The following is a 6,617-nucleotide window of genomic DNA, read 5'->3' as shown; positions in this document are numbered from 1 at the left end:
TCACAGACATAGAGAGCAGACTATGAGATTACCAAGAGAGGAAGGGTGGGGGAGGCATAGATTGGGAGCTGGTGACTAGCAGATGCAAACTTTAATGTTAATATATAGAATAGATAAAAAAAGATCCTACTGTGTAGCACAAGGAACTATATTCATAATTTGTGATAAATAGTAATGGGAAAGGATATGAAAAATCTTGTTCGTGCATGTGTGTGTTTACATATGAAGAAAGGAAAGGTAAAAGGAAGGAAAGGAAAGGACAACTCTTGGCAAGTATGTACAGAAACTGGATCCTTGTGTGTTATGGGTAGATTTTAAAACGGTGTAAGTGCTACAGAAAACAGTATAAAGCCTCCTCAAAAAATTAAAAATAGAATTACCCACATCATTCATCAATTCCACTTCTGAACATAAATTCAAAAGAAGTTAACATGGGGTCTTGAGATATTTCCACATCCATACTCAAAGCAGCACTAATCACAACAACTAAGAGGTGGAAGCATCTAAACATCCATCAAATGTGATATATACATATAATGGAACATTATTAAGCCATATAAAGGAAATTCTGCCCCAAGCTACCACATTCATGATCACTGAAGACACCAAGCCAAAGGAAATAAGCCAGTCATAAAAAAGACAAATACTGTATGTTTCCACTTATATGAAATATCTAATATAGTCAAGCAATAGAAAGGAACAAAGTAGAATGATGGAGTCCAGGGTCTAGGGAAACAGGGAAGAAAAGAGGAGTTGTTGTTGTTTAATGGGACAGGTGATGGGTACAGATTTTCAATTTTGCAAGATGAAAAGGTGTAGAGATCTATTTCATAGCAATGTGATAAGCAATTCCATGGTAGTTCAGAGGTTAGGACGCCAAACTTGCCTATCAGGGGCCTGGGTATGATTCTCAGCCAGGAAACTGTCATTCGAGCTGCATAGCACAGATAAAACAATGACAACAACAACAAAACAAAACTGTGACTGTATGTGTGTATGTGTGTGAGTTGCTCAGTTGTGTACGACTCTTTGTGTCCCCATGGACTGTAGGTCACGAGGCTCCTTTGTCCATGGGATTCTCCAGGTAAGAATACTGGAGTGGGTTGCCATTTCTTTCTCCAAAAAGGCTGATGAAATTGTGTGAAATACTTCACATGTAAAATGTTAAAATTTAAGTTAGATTTTTTTTTTTTTACAATTAAAAAAAACTCTAACAACCGGGAAAAGAATTTGAATAGACTTTTCACCAAATTTTATATACAAATGGCCAAGAATCACAAAAAAATACTGCTTAACATGATTGAAAGTGAAAGAAAGTGAAATCACTCAGTCGTGTCCGACTCTTTGCGACCCCATGGACTGTAGCCTATAAAGCTCCTCCATCCATGGGATTTTCCAGGCAAGAATGCTGGAGTGGATGGTCATTTCCTTCTCCAGAGGATCTTCCCAACCCAGGAATCGAACCCAGGTCTCCTGCATTGCAGGCAGACACCTTACCTTCTGAGCCACCAAGGAGCCCATAACAAAGTGTAAATCAGTCTCAGTGAGATACTACTTCACACCTATTAGGTTGCTGCTGCTGCTGCTGCTAAGTTGCTTCAGTCGTGTCTGACTCTGTGTGATCCCATAGACAGCAGCCCACCAGGCTCCCCCGTTCCTGGGATTCTCCAGGTAAGAACACTGGAGTGGGTTGCCATTTTCTTCTCCAATGCATGAAAGTGAAAAGTGAAAGTGAAGTCACTCAGCCGTGTCCGACTCTTAGCGACCCCATGGACTGTAGCCCACCAGTACTACAGTACTCCATCCATGGGATTTTCCAGGCAAGAGTACTGGAGTGGGGTGCCATTGCCTTCTCCTACCCATTAGGTTGGCTGTAATCAAAAAGAGGAATAGTAACAAGTGCTGCAGAGGATGTGGAGAAAAGGAATCTTCATATATTGTTGATGTAACTGCTGTAAAATGGTACAAGCACTTTTCCAAGTGGTTGTATATATTTTGTATATATCCATAAAAACTGAAAATGTTAAGTTCATGCAAAAACAGTGTTCACAGCAACATTACTCACAATAGCCACAAAGAATACACCATCCAAATATTATCCATTAGTTGATAAATGGATAAATAAATGGTGGTATATGCTCACAATGGACTACAGGTAAGCCACATACCATATTGATATACCATATTCAGCCATAAAAAAATACACTGCTGTACAGCCATGAAATGGATGAATCTTGAAAACACACAAACTAGGGGACTTCCCTGGAGATCCAGTGTTTAAGACTCTGCAAAGTTTCCATCCCTGGGCTGGGAACTAAGATCCCACATGCCACATAGCTAAATAAATAAATATTTGAAAAGAAAACATGACATCTGAACAAAGCCAGACACAAAGGTCACACATTGTATCTGGGAGAACTGTAGGTAGAAGAGAAGCAAGAAAGAGAAGCATTCAGTAATCCAAATGAATTTTTTTTTTTCAGGGAGGAGGAAATGAACTGCTCTAATAAAGGTTGCCAATAAATTAAATAAAATAACAACCTCAGGCTCTATTACAAAGCCACAGTCATTGAGACAGTATGGTACTGGCACAGAGACAGAAATATAGATCAATGGGAAAAAACAGAAAGCCCAGAGATAAACCCACACACCTGTGGACACCTTATCTTTGACAAAGGAGGCAAGAATATACAATGGAGAAAAGACAATCTCTTTAAAAAAGTGGTGCTGGAAACCTTGTCAACCACTTGTAAAAGAATGAAACCATAACACTTTTTGGAGAAGGCAATGGCACCCGACTCCAGTACTCTTGCCTGGAAAATCCCATGGACAGAGGAGCCTGGAAGGCTGAAGTCCATGGGGTCGCTAAGGGTCAGGCATGACTCACTGACTTGACTTTCATGCATTGGAAAAGAATATGTCAACCGACTCCAGTGTTCTTGTCTGGAGAATCCCAGGGACTGTGGAGCTTGGTGGGCTGCTGTCTATGGGGTCGCACAGAGTAGGACACGACTGAAGTGACTTAGCAGCAGTAGCAGAACACTTTTTAACACCATACACAAAAATAAACTCAAAATGGATTAAAGATCTAAATATAAGACCAGAAACTATAAAACTCTTAGAGGAGAACAAAGGCGAAACACTCTCCGACATACATCACAGCAACATCCTCTATGATCCACCTCCCAGAATATTGGAAATAAAAGCAAATATAAACAAATGGGATATAATTAAAATTAAAAGCTTCTGCACCACAAAGGAACTATTACCAAGGTGAAAAGACAGCCTTCAGAATGGGAGAAAATAATAGCAAATGAAGCAACTGAAAAACAGCTAATCTCAAAAATACACAAGCAACTCCTGCAGTGCAATTCCAGAAAAATAAATGACCCAATCAAAAAATGGGCCAAAAACTAAATAGACATTTCTCCAAAGAAGACATACAGATGGCTAACAAACAGATGAAAAGATGCTCAACATGACTCATTATCAGAGAAATGCAAATCAAAACCACAATGAGGTACCATGTCACGCCAGTCAGAATGGCTGCAATCCAAAAGTCTACAAGTGATACATGCTGGAGAGGGTGTGGAGAAAGGGAACCCTCTTACACTATTGGTGGGAATGCAAATTAGTACAGCCACTATGGAGAACAGTGTGGAGATTCCTTAAAAAAAAAAAAAAAAACCTTGAAATAGAATTGCCATATGACCCAGCGATCCCACTGCTGGGCATACACACCGAGGAAACCAGAACTGAAAAAGACATATATACCCCAATGTTCATCGCAGCACTGTTTCTAATCTCCAGGACATGGAAGCAACCTAGATGACCATCAGCAGATGAATGGATCAGAAAGCTGTGGTACATACAAACAATGGATTATTACTCAGCCATTTAAAATAATACATTTGAATCAGTTCTAATGAGGTAGATGAAACTGAAGCCTATTATACAGAGTGAAGTAAGCCAGAAATAAAAACAACAATACAGTATAGTAACACATATATATGGAATTTAGAAAGATGGTAATGACAACACTGTACGCAAGACAGCAAGAGAGACACAGATGTATAGAGCAGTCTTTTGGACTCTGTGGGAGAGGGAGGGGAGAATGATTTGGGAGAATGGCATTAAAATATGTATAATATCATATTCGAAATGAATCGCCAGTCCAGGTTGAATGCAGGATACAGGAGGCTTGGGGCTGCTGCACTGGGATTACCCAGAGGGATTGTATGGGGTAGGAAGTGGGAGGGGGGTTCAGGATGGGGAACACGTGTAACCCATGACAGGTTCATGTTGATACGGCAAAACCAATACAATATTGTAAATTTAAAATAATAATAATAATATAATTTTTAAAAATAAAAAATTGACCACTGAATTAAACATTTGGAATTCACTGGTGACCTTGACAAGAATAGATTTAAAGGAAAATGAGAGAAATGGAGATAAAAAATTCTACAAACAACTCTGCAGAAGTCCATAATAAGAAAACATGAAATAAAAAAAGCAGAAGCAGGATGTGTCACAAAAGACAGATTTTTAACGAGAGGTGACATTATAGTCAGTCTGTTTGCTGCTGGGAACCATCCAGAGAAACAGAAAACTTAATCCAGGACAAAGAAGAGACTTGCTAGAATATCAATGAATAAACAAGAATTGAGTAGAAAATGGCAACCCACACCAGTACTCTTGCCTGGAAAATCCCATGGACGGAGGAGCCTGGTAGGCCGCAGTCCTTGTGTTTTCGAAGAGTCAGATAGGACTAAGAGACTTCACTTTCACTTTTCACTCTCACGAATTGGAGAAGGAAATGCCAATCCACTCCAGTGTTCTTGCCTAGAGAATCCCAGGGATGGGGGACCCTGGTGGGCTGCTGTTTATGGGATTGCACAGAGTCAGACATGACGGAAGTGACTTAGCAGCAGAAGCAGCAGCACACAAGAAGTGTACACAAGCCAAATAATTCGCTCACAGTAACAGAACTGAGATCATATGAAGAAAGGCTGGCATGGTGGATTAATGGGTATGGTCGCCAGCCTTCAAGATGACTGTGTGAATCACATCTCCTGATATTCCCACCCCTATGTAGTTCTCTCTCAAACTATCACAGGGTTGACCTGTGAGACTAAGCAAATACAGAAGTGAAGATGTGTAACGTCTGAAAAAAGACTCTGCACTTTATCGTGGGTGCAAGTTCTTTCCTGAATCACTCATTCTGGGAAAAGACAGCAGCCTCCACACCAGCAGCCCCTTGGAGAGGCCCAGAGAAGGAGAAACTGAGGCCTCATGAGTACAGCCAAGTGAGAGAACTTAGATTCAATAAGCCAAGTCTTCAGAGGTTGCCAAACCAGATAAAAGCTTGACTACCACCTCAGGAGGGACCCTGAGGCTAAACCACCCAACTGGATTCTAGACCAATAGATATCAAGTGTAAGTTCTTTCAAACTATTCAATTTTGAGATAATATGTACAACACAAACAGTTCGAGTTATAATATCATTCACATCATACTTACACATGGAAGAGTTCTCCTATAAATATGGCAAAACTTAAAAAACACAAAACAAACCAAAACACCTAAAAACAGGAGGTGCCTGGCAGTCCAGTGGTTTGGTTAGGACTCAGCCCTCTCACTGCCAGGATCCTGTGTTCAATCCCTGGTTGGGGAACTAATGTCCTATGAAGCCACATGTTGTGACCACAACAAAACATGCTGTCAAGTTCAAAGCTGTACCAGCAATAGATAACTATGCAACAGAGCTGTAGGCACAAGTTGCTGGGCATAGAGCTACCTGTCATCTTGTTTATTGGCATGAAATGAACTCAGATGCTCCCCCACCCCCATCCAGTGGAGTTCAATTACTTAATGAAATAAAGCTCTTAAGGGTGCAAAAATGAGCAAGTAATCCCATGTAAACATGTTAAATCACAACACATTTTCTCTGAATGAACCACGTTATTCATTTGGCCATGCTGCTTGGCTTGTGGGGTCCCAGTTCCTTGACCAGAGATTAAATCCAGACTACTGCAGTGAAAGCCAAGAATCATAATCACCAGGCCACCAGGGAACTCCCATACCTTCATTACTTTGCTTTTGTAGCTAAAACCTTAGGATATGTGCATTGCCCCATTTTAGCCTCACCAAGTGGTAGGAGTCAGCTCTACACATTTAAAACCCATGGTGCTCTTACTTTGTTTTCTTTCAAGAATGCAGGAGAAAGTAAGCCAGTAGCCTCCCTGCCTGCTTTTAATGTTGCAACTCAGAGAGCTTCAGAGTGACCTGAAACCATGATTGCCCTGAAGTCACCACCCGCAATCAGGTTCAGCTAATCCCCAGGAGAACTCTCTCTCCACAGCAACATGTCAGCCCATGAATGAAAGGAGAAAAACGGAAGGCAAGAAAGACACAACTTTGTTCCTTATTGTAAAAATGTCTGTCACCTTACCTCAGGGGCACATTGAAAACCTGAGTGCCTGAGACTTCCCAGGCAGGAGAAGGTTATATCCTGGGGGCGGGCAGAGGGAAAGGTCAGGGTGAGTCACCTGTTCCGGAAATGTTCTATCCCCCAGGCCCTACCTGGTCCTACCCTACGGATGCTGACCAGGTG

Source organism: Bos mutus, unplaced genomic scaffold (genome assembly GCF_027580195.1).
Source record: "Bos mutus isolate GX-2022 unplaced genomic scaffold, NWIPB_WYAK_1.1 CTG497, whole genome shotgun sequence".
NCBI classification, from domain to species: Eukaryota; Metazoa; Chordata; class Mammalia; order Artiodactyla; family Bovidae; genus Bos; species Bos mutus.
Note: the sequence above shows the minus strand (reverse complement) of the source record.